This window comes from Silene latifolia, chromosome X, assembly GCF_048544455.1.
Source record: "Silene latifolia isolate original U9 population chromosome X, ASM4854445v1, whole genome shotgun sequence".
Classification (NCBI taxonomy): domain Eukaryota; kingdom Viridiplantae; phylum Streptophyta; class Magnoliopsida; order Caryophyllales; family Caryophyllaceae; genus Silene; species Silene latifolia.
In genome coordinates this window covers 109,355,172-109,372,508 of record NC_133537.1, presented here as the reverse complement: position 1 = coordinate 109,372,508, position 17,337 = coordinate 109,355,172, and the positions used below count along the sequence as shown (strand labels likewise).

Sequence of the window (17,337 nt, the reverse complement as noted above, 5' to 3'; positions counted from 1 at the left end):
AGATAGAGATGCAAGAAGATGTTCCTTTGTCATCTAACGCGGTTGTCCCTCCTCCACTTAGAAGAACGGTCCGAGTTATACGCCATCCCGATCGATATGTGGGACTTATCGAAGAAGATGGAACACTCGATGTATTGCTTATAGAAAGTGACGAGCCCGCCACCTACAAGACTGCAATCTCTAGTCCAAATTCCACCTTATGGCTTGAAGCCATGAAGTCCGAAATGGATTCTATGCATGAAAACCAAGTTTGGGACTTGGTAGATTTGCCTAATGGGGCAAGACCTCTTCAATTCAAATGGATATTCAAAGTCAAGAATGGCATATAAGGACATGATGATGTCTACAAAGCTAGGCTAGTGGCAAAAGGATTTACCCAAGTCCAAGGTCTACATTATGATGAGACCTTCGCCCCCGTAGCCATGCTAAGATCCATACGGATTTTGTTAGCGATCGCCGCATTTCATGATTATGAAATATGGCAAATGGATGTCAAAACCGCTTTTCTAAATGGGCATTTAGAAGAGGAGGTGTACATGATACAACCCGAAGGTTTTGTTGATTCTAAAAATCCTAACAAAGTGTGCAAGCTTAAGAGATCCGTTTATGGTCTTAAGCAAGCATCTAGAAGTTGGAATCATCGATTAAATCATGTTATAAAGGAAAATGGTTTCACTCGAAGTGTTGAGGAACCATGTTTATACATGAAATTTAGTGGGAGCAATGTTGTGTTCCTAATCTTGTATGTCGATGACATACTACTCATTGGAAATGATATTCCAATGTTGTCTTCTGTTAAGAAGTGGTTAGGTAACCACTTCCAAATGAAGGATTTAGGAGAAGCACAACCCATATTAGGTATCCGGATCCATAGAGATAGATCCAAGAGGATATTGGCACTAAGTCAAGAATCTTATGTTGATAAAATTCTTCGACGGTTCAGCATGGACAAATCTAAAAGGGGTTTGGTACCTATGGTAACTGGGACTATATTGAGCAAAACTCAATCTCCCTCCGAACCCCATGATGTTGAACGCATGAAGATGATCCCTTATGCTTCCGCTGTTGGATCAATCATGTACGCCATGATATGCACACGCCCTGATGTCTCGTATGCCTTGAGCATGACGAGTAGATATCAAGGAAATCCAGGTGTGAGTCACTGGATTGCTGTCAAGAACATCCTTAAGTACTTGAGAAGGACTAAAGATTCTATCTTAGTGTTTGGAGAGACACCGAACTCCGTGTTAATGGATACACGGACTCAAGTTTTCAAACAGATAGAGATGACATGAAATCACAAGCTGGTTTCGTTTTCATGCTCAATGGTGGTGTCGTTAGCTGGAGAAGCTTCAAGGAAGCTGTGACCGCGGATTCAACAACGGAGGCTGAGTACATTGCAGCATCAGAAGCTGCCAAGGAAGTTGTATGGATCAAGAAATTCACGGAAGGTCTAAGAGTAGTACCTACCACCAATGATCCCATCACTCTCTATTGTGATAATAGTGGGACGATCTTCCAAGCTAAGGAGCCAAAGTCTAGTAATAGATCTAGACATGTACTTAGAAAATATCATGTAATTATAGATTTCATTGAGAAAAAGGAAATTGCGATTTGTAAGGTTGGGACGGATGACAACATAGCCGATCCGCTCACCAAGCCTTTATCGCAGGCCAAGCATGATGGACATGTTGCGTCCATGGTACTTAAACGTGTACCGAGTTTTTGTTAGATTTTGAAATGAAATAAAAGTGTTGTTTTGTTCATGTTCACAATCGCTTTTGTCTTTTATCTTTCTTTATACATTATTACATCCAAACGGGTTGTGGAGACAATTGAACCCCGTTAAAGTGAACGCGGATTAACATTGTATTTGCCCATAGTCACTTGTATGAGGTGACGTCTCGAAGTGACTAGAGTGTGATGCAATTGATGGTAAGTTCAAATACCATAGAGTCATATGAGAATGACTAATCGATCACATAGGCGGACTGTTAGGAACATTTTGTCGGGCCTTATGACCGCTTATAGAGTTCTGGCAAATTTATATAGCCTGGTCGTGGCAAGAGCTGCTATAGTATTCTAATGAGTCGATTCTTTTGACTAAAGACTATTCACCTAAGATGGCACAGTTTTAGATTAACTTTGATTTGTGTTACTACGACCTTCGTAAATGGGGTCAAATGGGCATATTTTGGGTTATGATGGCTGTGGCTAGTTGAAGGGAATGAGTGCGATAGGAATTGTCCACCCCTAGTCAAGGTTATAACAATATCTCAGAGCCACTCGAGGAGTAATGAACTGGAAATGCGTGGCCACGCTCGGAAAGTATCTATGATAGATAAATCCGGTCAATCAGTTATTTTCCAGATCGAGGAAACCACTCTCGATATGATCACTTGCAAGTACGACCTGAAAGACACCTTGCATTGAGTGGGAGATAGTAATAGGACAAGAGAATTGGTGATGCACACTTGTCGAGGACAAGTGGGAGATTGTTGGAATATGTGTCCTCCGACAATAATGCGATCACAACTGTTGATCATGATGATGACATGTTTAAGTCTCATTTTAAAGAATACAATTGGGAAGTAATTTTTACTGTCAACTGGTCAACACATATCGGTAATGATTGGCTGACTAGAGTTTGACATTACTGTCGTGCGACGGTGGTGATCAGTTGATCCCCTAGGTCATACCTAAAGAATAATACTCTTAATTGATCATTTAATTAATCGTATAACGTTACGAGTTAATTAAAAATAATTGACGGACATCTTTGGAAGTAAATTTACGTATCTCATTATAATCTGATTAAATAAGATACGGTCTAAGTAATCGAACTGTTTTATTACTTGGATGAAATTATTGGTTAAGGAAACAATTGAAATTGAATGAATAATTTATTATAAATACAAGATGTTGTAATTTATAATTGGTAAATTATTTTGGTACAAGTAATTGTGAATTACCAAGTCAATTTTGTATATGACGTATTTTTTATTAATACGTTGATTTTTAAAATGTTAAAAATACATAATAATTTTACATGACATGTGACAAATTGACAAATTGACAAAGATAAAATGAAATCCATTTTATCCTCAAATGGACCGAAATATTGGGTGTGATTAACAATTCATATAATGTTAATTAAGTTAGTGGAAGATATGATTATTTTTCTATAACTAGGCATGCATACCTAGTGCCTCTTGTGGAAGAGCACCAAGCTCATGCATTGGCCTTCCTCCACCTTCCTACCCGGTTTCCCCTTAAAAAGAACAAAGGGTCTTTTGCTTAAAAATTGGTCATTCACTACATGCATTAGTGTGTGATTCATTTTATTCATTCTATCATTCAAAATATTTTAGAGAGAGAAAATAATTCTTCCTTCTTCTTCCTCCTCTTGACCGAAATCCAAGAGGACCAAAAATAATTTTGGGTCTTTTATTTAAGTTAATATTATTCTAGTATTAATAATATTAATTTTTATTAAGGGTATATCTTGGGTATTATTCCTTGGGAGGGATACTATACTTGTATCCTCTTTGTTCATCCATTTAAGGAGAGCTCAAGAACAAGAGAGTAGGAGAACTCTCTTGTGCCCTATTGATCCGAAAATCACAATGTAAGATGATGATTTCTTCTTTAAATTGTTTATTGTTTGCATGCATAAGATCACCATTTAATTTTATGACAAATTAGCTTAAAACATATATGAATATGTTAGTATATAGATCTACTTTTCTTTCAACTTGAACCTACATCAATTAACCTACCTTTATGTGCTCAGGCTACATCAAGCCTGAGACTCCATTTCCAAGCCATATTACAAGCCATAATCCCATAAAGCATTAACTCCACAAAATCAAGCTCCAGAGATTTGTTCATCAAAGCCTCTTATTTCCGAGCTCCACATTCCAAATAACCAATCCAGTTTTACCTTGACTCAGGCACGGAGTCTTCAAATACTTTGCTACCTAGAACGGGACATACCCATATCATCCTTAGGGTCCACTTTTAGGTGTGCTCACACGACAAGGAAAGTTTTACAAATTTAGTTATACCTCTTTGGTCTATGATCAGACAGAGTTATCTCAAATCAATTCTTCGAGTCACCAAAGGAATATAACCTTGTGACCATGCACTTTAAGGTCCTAACAGGATAGCTTAGGCACACACTTAAAACTACGATCTGGTTTGGTTTCACTACACGTGAATACGTAGGCAGTCCTCAAGGACACAACCACCCTAATAATTAACCTTCAACCTCAATTATCAACACCCATTTTACAACCATCCCTCCCCATTTCATGACCATCCTCAACATAACCAACCAACACCACTTTACTGGGGGCTCCTTCTCGTCGCCCAGTCTCCCTTTTTACCGAATTACCGAGTAATCTTCTTATCATGGGGGCTTTTCTTCCGAGGCGCCACCCTTCCTTTGTTCCTCTCTTATTTCAAGTCAAACTAGTGCTTCGTCCAGACAATGGCAAGGTCTTAGATCGATTCTCCAAGTTATCGTGCCTCAAGAGGAGTCGCTTTTACAGCAGACGATGCAAAAGATGTCCAAAGTAGACAATTGATCCATGGCTCATGCCTTGCCTTTATATGCCGTCATCATTCTTGCAATTCTTCTACCTTTGGAACTGATATGCATTGTCACCCACACTTGGCTAGGGGTTGCGTATACTTAAACAAAGTCTGTCAAATTCATCCCTGTGCCACGTCAAATCTAAGGCAGCGTTGTGTCAGGCTATCATCTTACGTCCTAGTGAATCGATGTCGTGTTAAGTCATGTATCTAAAGCCCATTGGATATGCATAACGCATTACAAACAACAAATTTCATCTTTATTTCAAGTTTCAAACAATTTTATAAAGAAAGAGTATTCAAAACTTGTATGTTTCCTTCCTCATTTGAGGTCCATGTGCTAATTGCGTTTCCTCATGTGCGTGTGCTATTTGCCTATTAGATTGTATTGCTGTGCCTAGTAACCATGCAGGTGAGTATCAAAAGCATAGCTCGCTCCAACTGGGGGCTTCGCTCAAGTCTTCATTCCCCCCAGCGACGGTCAAGATATTCCCCAGAAGTATTCACAGTATTGCTCAAGGTTTCTTCCATGATAATCAAGAAAATTACAAGAATTCATTAACACTAAATACAGTTCATGGGCTTCTCCTATTTATCGGAATTTCGCTTACGATGACCCGAGCAGATTTTCTCCTCAGCGGTGCCAAGGAAGCGCTGTTATCGATCAAACACTTTTCCTCAGCGATGCCAAGGACGCGTTGTTGTCGATCTATTATTTTCTCCTCAGCGGTGCCATGGGTGTGCCGTTGTCGACTCAACATATGATTCTTCCCCATAGGAGTCATCGATATGTCCCCAACGAGAGTTCGTTGCCGCTTACAGTCCGCGTATTTCTCAGGAACAGAGTTCGCTTGAGACCGGCGCGAGCAGATTCCCTAGCGGTTTCTTCCAACGTCCTGCTAACCCTCATATGGTTTCCTACGAAGTTCGAAAGAAACAACTCTCGAAGAGTCCTTAATCCTTCAGATCCTTCATAAACTTGCCTTAATCCTTCAGATCTTTCAGAAATTTGCCTTAATCCTTTACAATCATTCCTTCAAAGGATATCCTTCATATGTTCCTCCTTCAGACAACTTTCAGGATATCCTTCAGATGTTCCTCCTTCAGACAACCCTTAGATAATCCTTTCAGATAACCCCTTCAGTAATATTCAGAAGCTATGTTCAGTTTTTTCCAGTTACGTCCTCATGGAGTTAGCCTTCAACCTTCTTTTTAGAGATAGCCTTCAGAGTTAGCCTTCAGAAGTGTTAAGAAGTTTCTTCAGAAGCTCTGTAACCCCTAATGCCTTTAGACACCAAGTTATCTTCAGAACAAAAGTGTTTTGACGAAGCGCCTTCAGTCACGTTTCACCCAGGGGTGTCTCAGGTATGGTTCCTTCTTATGGCTGGCGAGCCTCCTTATGTAGTCTAATGGACTTTAAAAGACCCTCCCCGATAGTCGACAGGCTCTAAAATGTTCCCGACGACAGGTCCTTGGTTCAGACTGAAGGTGCTAGACCCCTAATTAGACTCTCTAATTAGTAACTAAATTACATGTTAATTTAGTTTAAGCATGATCTAGTTACATGCATGCAATTATAAGATGGTCTTAAATGATAAAAGATGGAATTTTCGTTACATTGCATTTGGAAATATTTGGCACAACCCAAGGACTCCTTCCTTGTGCTGTTCTTGAGCTAAAAACATCATGGATGATCCTCCATCTTCTAGTTTCCATGGTAGGAAACCTTCTCTTGGTTGTACCCAAGATATCACCCAAAATAAAACGTATATTAACTAGATATAAAGTAGAATATTACCTTGAAATAATATTACAAATTATTATTACTATAATAATAATTGATGTTTTATTATTTATGTGAGTTTTGGATGAGTTATATGTGTCAAAATAAGAAGAGAAGATGAAGAACAACTATTGTTCTTATGCTAATAAAACTAGATTAATTTTTTTTCTTATTTTCTAACCTTTAAATGATTAAGTTGGGGGGGTATATATAGAAGGTGAAATGTAAACAAATGAAGAACATTTGTTAGTGGGACTTGCCAAACCACATGTGATGACTATCATCATCAAAAGTGGCGGCACATGTGTAATTATCGGATCCATTTTAACTTCCAACATTTGTCCCACAAATGCTTAGAAGTCGTATATTTAATTATCTTATATAATTAAATATTAATTTAATTAGTCAACACTTAAATAATATAAATTAACAAATAATATTCACCCAACTTTTAAGTATAATTAGACCATTGTATCAATATAAAATGTGTCCCATAAAACTCTATTAGCTAATTTTACAACCTCTTGTAAATTTAATTAGCTAATTACCTCCGCCTCAAACTTAATAAACTCATCGTATTAAAACTAATACTTTATCAGTAAATAATACTAATTTAGTCAGTTAACTATTAATTACTAAATTTTTATCTCATTTATCACATTAATAAGATATAATATTGATTACTCAATTATCACATAATATGATAATAAATATACTTTAAAACTCACTTAACTAACCATTAGTCAATATATATTTCAAGGAACTAATTATCCAAATAATTAGATTTCCATTTGGGCTCCATCCTATAGGTGTGACCTCGAGGGATCACTTGATCACCGCCATCATACGACAGTAACGTCAAATTCTAGTCAGTCGAGCGTTACCGATTTACGTTATTCAGTTGACAAATAAAATATTATTTCCCTGGCGTTCCTTTTATGAGATTTATTATGTAGACGCACTATTGAGGAGGACACTACTCCAACAATCTCCCACTTGTCCGACACAAGTTTGCGCTATCAATTCTCTTGTCCGTTAAATCTCCCACTCAATCACTACAAAAAATCCCTTGCGTTCTCGGCGCTTTTTAGGCTTTTCTCGACGCTTAAAAGCGTCGCCATTTTTTTTCCCGACACTTTTAAAAGTGTGTTTTTTGGGGCGTCAGGAATTTATGACGCTTTTTAGTGTCAGCCTTGTCAACGCTTTTTTGTGTCACGAGCATCGACGCTATTTAGCATCAGGGTTTCTCTACAGTTTTTGGTGTCGAAATTTAAATTTCTCGACGCTTTTTCCTGCCACTAGGAAAATTCACTACGACTACTCCTAACTAATTCAAGCAAATTAAAAGTAGCTAAATAATACAAAATTACATAGTTACGATCCATGAAAAATATCCCATCAAGTTTTATTATTGATAAAAGAAATAGTCGAGTACATGGTACAAAGTAGATGAATAATTATAAGAGTAATAAATTCGATTACAATATATCAAACTATTAACCTACACTCTTCCGAAAAACACATGAAATATACACATTACACTATGATATGGCAGGAAACAAAGAAGTTTAAATTACTTCAAGCTCTTATATTGCATTTCTGATCTCCAAAATCCAAGAACTTCCCCATCCAACTATGTAACAATAATAGAAAACTGGCATATTTTCTCAAAAATAGACCCAATGTGCTTCACTTGAAATCTTCCATTACTCCATAGTTAAAATTTCCAAACCCGATTCAGACTGATAGCTGCATGTTAAATGAATACATTACTATTGCTCCAGACAAATGAATACTTTAGCTAATCAGCTATACGTCTAATCACAACAATGCAAGTGAACAATCATTTATTTATAACCATGACCCGTTCACAATTTCGAACCAGGAAGACAAAGTAATGAAGTATATATCAAATTCACGAGAAACACTTTAAAATGACATATAAATTGTACTAAAATCTCTAGCAACTCTGTGTCTACACTGCACCAACACCTATAATGGGTTTTAGTGTGCCTTGGAAATAGATAGTAGATTGCCCCTTGGAGTAGCACCATGAGATATTGAGTAGTAAACTACATGATGCTCTAAATTAGGTACAAATATTACTTCAAAGATAACAAATACTTTTATCACCCTAAGGTTAGTTTCTTCTACAACATATAACATACAAGAGAGGAGGACAAAATATGTAATTTTTACCATATTGCAAATGATTGAGATGCAAAGAGTAATTGAGATATTAAAAATCAAAAAGAAAATAATGACACTCGAAGTACATGAAATCAGTCATCCAATTAGAGATAGTTAGACCGGAAAATGACAGAGACAATACCTTCAGTTTGTACTAAACACAATCTGAAATCAACAAGAACATTCCATCAAAATGGAAAAAACCATCTTGGGAGACGATTTTTTACATCAACTAGGAAACGGGAAGAGAGTTCTACTAGTAAACTACTGGCAGAATAAGCTAAGCTAGTAAACCTTTAATTTTAGCAAAATTCATTCAGTTTATCATAGCACCAAAGTGCACAACTGCATATAAAAATCATTTCTACACCTTCTTAAGCTAACTCTTTGTCAATTGTTCAGGAAAAAACTTAGAACCTAATTTTTCCAGAGTTATTATCAGGAAACAGAAGTATATCTAACCTGTACTTGCTCATGTAGAAATCTGATGTATTCCATCACCTCTAATAGGACAGAAGCCGTATCAGTCTGCGATAAAATTTCACACGGAGATATTGATGTACTAGTGATAAGAACAGTCAGAAAACAGTAAGCAAAAGAAGACAACTAAAGTACCAAGATTAACATGAATCATACTTTGCCATAAAGAGACGCAAGTTGTTGAAGCATTGTTATCTTTTCACCGAGCTTCTCTTTTCTTTCCTGTGTCTATGAAATATGAGTCTTATGCTCTAAAGATTATTTCACAATTGTATTCAAACTTGGCAAACAGAAAGAACATGTCCTTGTAAAACTAGTGACAACGCCTACCCATCCCAACCTTCGTAAACAGTGGCATGAAAATACGGAGTAGTTAATGCAACCAATGTCAAACAATAAAAATTAGCTAAAAGCTAAGTCTCATTGGGTTAAGGAGAAATGGAAGATGATAGACAAGGCCTGGGAGTTTTGTAGCATATAATTCTCCACAAGCAATTCCGGCGAAACATTTAGCACTTTTCTCTTGTTTTCACATAAATGACAATCTGGAAAAGGTGTAAGAGGCATCACCAATATAGAGTCAGGATAATAAGTATTTACACATAAAAACAATAACCAACACCCAAATCCCCAAAATTAGTTGTCAAAATGGACACAATGAGTAAGAAGCATTTAAAAAGTGTAGAAAAGTAAAAAGAGTTGAAAAAGAAGGTAGAAAATGTAGCTCAAATTAAGATTACGACATACTATTTTGGCAGGAACAGTCATAGATTCGATAGATATCAAGAATATCAGTCGCAATAAGTAATTATGACTGACATTATTAACTACTCCGTATGAAAATCACGTATTCCTAGATACTGTTTTAATTCCTCCCAGCAGCTAAATTACACAAAAACTCAAATGACACGGTTATAGTGAACTCATTCTATGTCACGTACTTCATTCAACGATAGCAAGATTAAGTACTGAAATAATCAAGCAGCAGACATCAAAAACATGTTACCGCTGTAATGTTGTTAATGCACTCTGTCCATCCCCATTATATTATTCCCATTTGATTAAGTTAGTCAAATGAAGCCGCCTTTGAGTGGTGATGTCTAAATCATTTGTTTGAAACTTTTATTCTTTGTGAGGGTATTCTAATCAAAGGTAAACAAATGAATGGGACGAGTAAATATTGGAAGAAATTAAGGTATGTAGAAGTAGAGTATAAACTAAGATAAGAAATAACCTGAAGTAGAGGAAACAATGTCATCATCATCTTGAGTCTTTTTGGCACAAACAAGGGTGATATTCGGCGGAAAGCAGACGGTGATAGCTAACCGGAAGTTCAAGAAATTTAACAAGAAAATAAGTGAAGAAAAGAAAATTTATATGATAAGAAACAATAGCTCAAAAATTTACCCGAGCGAAGAAGAAGAAGAAATTGAGGTAAGAAGAGTTAGAAGAAGGATAATTGTTAGTGGTACAAGTGAGATAGTTGAGGGATTTGTGGTTGAATTTCAAGATAAAAGTAGGGTGAGCAGTATTTCAATATCAGGGAAGTTGACACCATTTAATTTCAGTGGAGTATAATGTAATATGCTCACTTCAAGTAGTCGACAGTGGAACAATCTGCATTCAACGAGTTCACAAATCAGCAAAAAGTCAAACAAGAAACCACAATTACTCAATGTTGAAAATGATCTGATATACTAATCTTCAACAAAGCACGTGTTATATTACTTAACTCACTTTATCCATTCTAATCATTTGTTTACCTTTGATTAAAAAATCTCACGATCAATATAGAAGGTAAATAATTGACTGAGACGGAAAGAGTATATTACAGTAAAATACATTATAAAGCCTACAGCTTAATAAAAGATTAACAGTGTCGAGTAATGGACATGATGGTCGAATCTAATACTCTTTAAGTAAATATAGAGGTTAATGGTTGAGTTTGAGACAAGGTTGGCAGTGGTCATAATAAAAAAAAATATTCACTCCCTAACAATCATTTGTTTACCTTTGATAAAAATATCCCTCGGAAAAGTATCAAAGGTAAATAGTTAATTGGAGCAGAGGGACTAGAATATAAGATGGCAAGCTCTAATGTAGACCAGTTCAGATATAAGTCATTTCCAAACATGAAGTTTCCTGTGAATAAGCTCTATACAATATTGGCCATCTCAAATATAGTAGGAGAACAAATAAACAAGAGGTTTAGAAGAAGGGTCTTGAACTTCAATAAACTAGTAAAATAGTGACCTTATAATCTTGATTAATAGTGATATAAATAGAATAATGTTGAAATGCAAATTGATGAGAGTGCATAGCAGTCTGGTTTTTATACTAATCAATGATAGTGATGACATGTACTAAAACCGACCAGCATTATAATACTTCAAAGATAGTATACATGGGAAATGAGTAATGATGACATCGTACACATAGTTGCCTAATTCATGGTAGGCTCCAAAGACAGTTGCACAAAACAATTCAAGCAAATGCCCCAATCATACAGCAAAATTCAAATTAGAGTAAAGAGTGTTCAAGTATTTACAGCAACTTACATAGTTAAACGACTAAATCATAGAGCAAAATTCAAATTACCCCTCATTTTGGAGCAACTCTTTACAAAAACATTCATCAATTATATTTTAACCCATATTATCGAATATATTTACGATTAGGATGAACCAATGTTTGATTAATACATTCAAACATAAAACAAAAGTACGGCAAAAATAATAATTAAAATAGAGCAGATCTTCCAATTACCTTAATAGTGATGTCAATTTTCAAGCAAAATCACACAACTTATCTCTACACCGTCCCAAATCGATGAAGAAATTCCAACGAAAAGCCAATTTAAATGTTGAAATCCAAAACCATGCAAGTTAGAATTAAACAATTAGGTGTTTACCCAATTTTAAACAATAATCGCATATAAAGGAAAAAAAACAATAAATTTGACCTTCAAAAAAAAAAAACAGGTACCTTAAGTCGAAGGGATGAACGATCAATATTCAACGAAGTGAGAATCGTAGAAAAGCCAGGTGTAGAGAACGATACTGTTGATAGGTAGTCAATGAGTTAAATGTTAGGGTTTTCTAGTTACGGAGCAGAAGAAGTATATGAGTTGAGGAGTTTTACATTATAATTTGTTTTGGGCGGAAAATGAAAAAAATTCATTTGTTTTGGGCGGTTAATAAAATTTTACATTGGAAATGAAGAATAAAAGCTCGACATTTATACAAGCGTCGACCCTTAAGCGTAGAGAAAGCAAGGTGTTGGTTGTAGTGAATGCAAGATGTCTTTCAGGTCGTTCTTGCACGTGAACATATCATATAGTTGTTTCCTCGATCAGGAGAATGACTGTCTGACCAGATAATCTACAATAGATCTCATCCGAGCGTGGCCACGCATTTTCAGTCACCTCTCCTCGAGTGGCCTTGAGATAATAAACCCTGAAGAGGGTGGACAATCCTGTTGACCTATTTTTTTCATTCGATACAGATCATAATGACCCAGTGATGTGACCAATATTTGAGCATAATTAGTCTCCAAATTTGACTCGTTCCTATGCTTTTTAGTGCATAATTGGTTCATTTACTATCTTTAGTCCTTTGTTTTGCATATTCTTTGAGGTTTTGTTTCCTTGGTAGGAGAGGAGTGCAAACCTTGTATTTTCATGGCAAACTGGAGCTAAATTGATCGAATCTAATGACCAAGCATCAAAGTGAAGACAAGACTAGAAGGCCTATGTAAATAATGCAGTAGATGGGCAATGATGAAGAAGACCCTTGCATCTCCGACAAGATCCTTGAGGATTGTTGGAAGAAGAAAAAAAGAAAAGAGGAAGAAGTTTGCTGGACTACAATCCGCCCGTCGCAGCCTCGGGACGCTCGTCCAAGACCTCCACAATCCGAGAGTCCCATCACCTTGCCTGCTGGTCCTGCACCACCACAATCCGCACGTCCCGACCCCTTGGCCGCTCGGATTCCAGCCCAGTACAGCACGTCTCTTCTTAGTTACACTCGGGATGCACATATTTCTGAAAGACTAGCAAAAAGAAGACTAGCATCTTCCTTCGAGGGGAGCATTTCCTCAACTTTTCTTAAGGGTCTTAATCATCATTTAAACCTTTAGTAACCCTAATTTATGTACCTAATACTCACTATAAATACCCCATTGTACTAATTAGATTATCATCAATCCTTAATATTATTTATGTTCTTCCTAATCTCATTTTAATCCTGTAATCAACTTTAGCATTAATACAAATCTCATTTCCTTAATTTCTATATTGTTCATCATTTATTTTGGGTAATTGAAGATTATTTAGGTATTATTGGGAGATTGACAACCTTCCATCAATCATCAAGTACTTCTATTATTCTTTGCTTATTATTTTGGAATCATCATTAGGTATAATTCTCTTAACCCTTGTTTTAATTATTGTTAATCATTTTCCATTCATTCATCATGTGTTGCTTTGTTAATATGTTTGACAACCTTGTTAGCATGTTAAACTTGATAATGAGTGAGTAGCTTCCTTAGCTAGGGTTAATGGGGAATTAGGGGAAACCAACATGGGAGATGATTCATGCTTAATCTAATATGTTCACATAATTTATTTGCTTGCTTGTTGTGATCTCAACTTATGCACATGTTATGTTTGATGAAATGCGAGCTTATGAATCCTTGCATTTTTTACCCATCACTTACCTTTTCAATGAGACTTGTAAGACATAAACCAACTCGAGTCTCATTAGACCATGCATATAGTTGAGTAGGGAGGATTAAGTCGACTTGTAGGTGTTGTACAATCTAATCGATTCGGCTCCGGGACCCAAACCTTCCTAGGATTGTAAGATATAAATCAACTCGATCCTATCACAACAATAATTGCTTGCTTGTAATTTGAGAATATGTTTGTATGATCAATTCCCATGAATTCCCTATGAACCCATGACACCCTAGTGCTTTTAATCAATTGTTTACATCTCATTTTAATCATCTTGCTTGTTTATTTACATTGTTATTTAGTTTAGCGATCTTCTTATCTCAACCCAAATTGTGACACCCTTAGACACCACTACTTGCAATCGAAAATCCTACATCAATACCCGTCCCTTGGGATCCGACCGCTACTTACCCCTTTACTAATAGTAGAGTAGTTTGTGAAGCTATAAATATTGTTTTGGTCTAGGTTCTCCTAACGACAAGTAACCAAAAACGATAGTCCGACCAAATATGGCGCCGTTGCCGGGGACGGTGTTAACTTGATTTGATTTTTTTTTATTGTTCTTAGTTGTGTCTTTCTTTGCCTTGGGGAAGTAAAACTACTCAAGGGTTGTTCTAATTGTTTTCAAGTTGTTTGATATTTTGCATGTCTAGAAGATCACAAGGTAACTTGTTACCCATTGATCACGAAATTGAAAGAACTTTGACAACCAATAGAAGACTTGCTAGAAATACTTTGAGAGGTATTGGTGAGATTGTGGATATTCAACCAAACAATATTGAGTTCATCAACCCTTTTGCAAGAGAAGGAGAGGAGAACCCAGCACAAAACCCACCACAAAATCAACCCACAATGCCTAAATTTTCATCACATTCCGTACCAACCGAGGAGAACCTAGCCAATGGTACTCCCACACCATAACACTTGACCGGTAATTTCATTGCAAAATCCGCATTTATCCAATTAGTCGAAAGAAGTCAATTTGGGGGCATGCCTAGTGAAGACCCTCATTCTCATATGGAGAGTTTTTGTGACTATTGTGATGCGATTTCACAGACCGGAGTGACTCAAGACCAAATTCGATGGGTCTTATTTCCCTTTTCTTTGATTGGTACCGTGAAACAATGGTTAAAGAGCCTTGATAAGGCTACTCTTGGTATTGACTCTTGGAAGAAATTGACTCTTGCTTTCTACAAAAAGTTCTACCCTCCGGAAAAGACTAACATGCTAAGAGCCCAAATCACGGGGTTTAAACAAAGGGACGAAGAATCTTTGTATGAAGCTTGGGAGCGATTCAAACGAACTTGTCGCTCATGTCCTCATCATGGACTTAGCGAGTGGTTCTTGGTACAACAATTTTGCAATGGTTTTTATGAAGACTCCCGAAACATTCTTAACATGGGATCAAATGGTATGTTCACCGAAGTTGACGATAATCAAACATGGAACAAGATTGAGGAAATGGCGATCCATAACTCACAATATAGTAGACCTCGGAAGGCTACTAGAGGAGGAAAGCATGAAGTGGACTCTATTACTCAATTGGGTGCTCAACTTAGTGCTCATATTGATACCATTAATTTAAAGTTTGAGAAGGTTATGGCTAAACTTGAAGAAGTCTCAAAATCACCAAAGTAACATGTTAATGCCATGGTGTCATCTTCATCAATTCCAAGTGGAATATGTGAGAATTGTGGAACTTTGGGACATGACCAAAGTGAATGTAGGGGAACAAGTGAGCAAGTGAATGCTTTTCAAACATACAAGAGTGGTACCCCTCATTCCAACTATTACAATAAAAACACCAAATTCCATCCAAATCTCTCATACAAAAGCCAAAATGTTCAAAACCCTCAACCAACATACACCCCACCTCCAATGAGAAACCAAAATCAAAGACCCTTTTACAACCAAAACCAAGGTTTCCAAAATCAAACTCCATACACTCAATCAGATGACCAAGGTTTTGATGTTCAAAAAGCGGTCCTCCAAATGCAAAAGAACCAACAAGAGTTTTTCACTCAAATGCAAAAGGATATCCAAGCAAAAGACATCACCATTAACAACATACTAGCTCACACAAAGATGTTGGACACCCAAATGTCTCAATTAGCATCTTCAAGTTCACAAAGACAAAAGGGGCAATTACCACCTCAAGGTAATCCCCCAAGACAAGAATCGGTGAGTGCCATCCATTTGAGGAGTGGTACAAGGTATGAAGGGCCGAAGGAGCCCGTTGATGAAGATGTTGTGAATTCTAGTGATAAGGAAAGAGCTGTTGAAAACTCTAAAGAAGAAGAACCCACCATTCAAGAAGTTTCAAAGAAGGATGAAGAGAAGGCCAAAGAAAAGGAGCCAATTGTGATTAGACTTCCATTTCCGAGTCATCAAGCTAAGCCTAAGTTTGATGACCAACTTGGAAAATTCATGGAGATTGTGAAGAATTTAGAAGTCTCAATCCATTTACGGAATTGATCAATCACATCCCGGCCTATGCAAAGTATATGAAAGATATCCTTACAAAGAAGAAATCAATCCGGAAGCTTGAGACTATTGCTTTTACTAAAGTATGTAGTGCTATTCTTCAAGGAAGTTCACCTCTAAAGCTCAAGGATCCGGGAAGTTTCTCCATTCCATGCACTATTGGTGACACCACGATCAACAAAGCTCTATGTAACCTTGGGGCAAGTGTTAGTGTTATGCCATATTCGGTAAGAAAGAGGCTAGGCATGGGAGAACTCAAATGCACCAACATCACGCTTCAAATGGCGGATAGATCAACAAAGACACCTTTAGAGGTATCTGAAGATGTTCCCGTGAGAATTGGAAAATTCTTCATCCCGGTGGATTTCGTTATTGTTGACATGGAAGAAGACTCCAACATTCCTATTATTTTAGGAAGACCTTTCTTGCACACCGCGGGAGCGGTGATCGATATAAAGCATGGAGAAATCACCCTTGAAGTGGGAGATGAAACCATCACTTTCAATCTTGACAAGGCTATGAGAGCTCCCCGATTGCATGAGCCATATTTTATGGTTGATCACTATAGCCGGAAAGATGATAGGAAGAAGTTGGAATTTCAATGGAAAAAGAAAGTGGATGATGCTCCATAAAAAGAGCAAAGAAATTGCAATATTTAGAGCTTGAAAAGCTCACCCATGACAAGTGAAGAAGAAGGCCTCATTGGCCAAGACAAGAAAGAAGGAGAGCTGTCTTCATCAACTCAAGACATTTTTAGTAATCAAGTAGACAAAGTATGCCGTCTTTGGGATGATGAGTTTGAAGGGATATTCAATCCCTATATTGGTATTGCTATGACCCAAGACCATCATGGAGAACAAAAAGTGCAATGGTCTATTGAACATCTTTATCATGATAATGAGCAAGCTTTCGACTACTTTTTCAAGGTGTTGAGTAACATCAACAACACCTTGAACATGCCCCCTTGACATCTCACATTGGATGAGAGTTTGGTGGAGTCCTCCCTAAACCACCATTTGCAAATATTTTAACTCCCTAACTTGCATTTCAATTATTATATTGCATTTTT

The 17,337-nt window shown here is 36.9% G+C and overlaps 1 long non-coding RNA gene and 1 other non-coding gene across 2 annotated transcripts; both read right to left on the bottom strand.

The window, feature by feature from the left end:
- Positions 1-7,782: 7,782 nt before the first annotated feature.
- On the bottom strand, positions 7,783-10,637 carry LOC141621540 (uncharacterized). The gene is made up of 4 exons (XR_012532430.1): positions 10,284-10,637; positions 9,206-9,271; positions 9,032-9,097; positions 7,783-8,128 (listed from the first exon to the last, which is right to left on the bottom strand). It is a non-coding gene; the product is annotated as an uncharacterized LOC141621540 (long non-coding RNA).
- Positions 10,638-15,008: 4,371 nt separating this feature from the next.
- LOC141624824 (small nucleolar RNA R71) lies at positions 15,009-15,115 on the bottom strand. Its single transcript, XR_012534628.1, has one exon. It is a non-coding gene; the product is annotated as a small nucleolar RNA R71 (small nucleolar RNA).
- Positions 15,116-17,337: the final 2,222 nt, after the last annotated feature.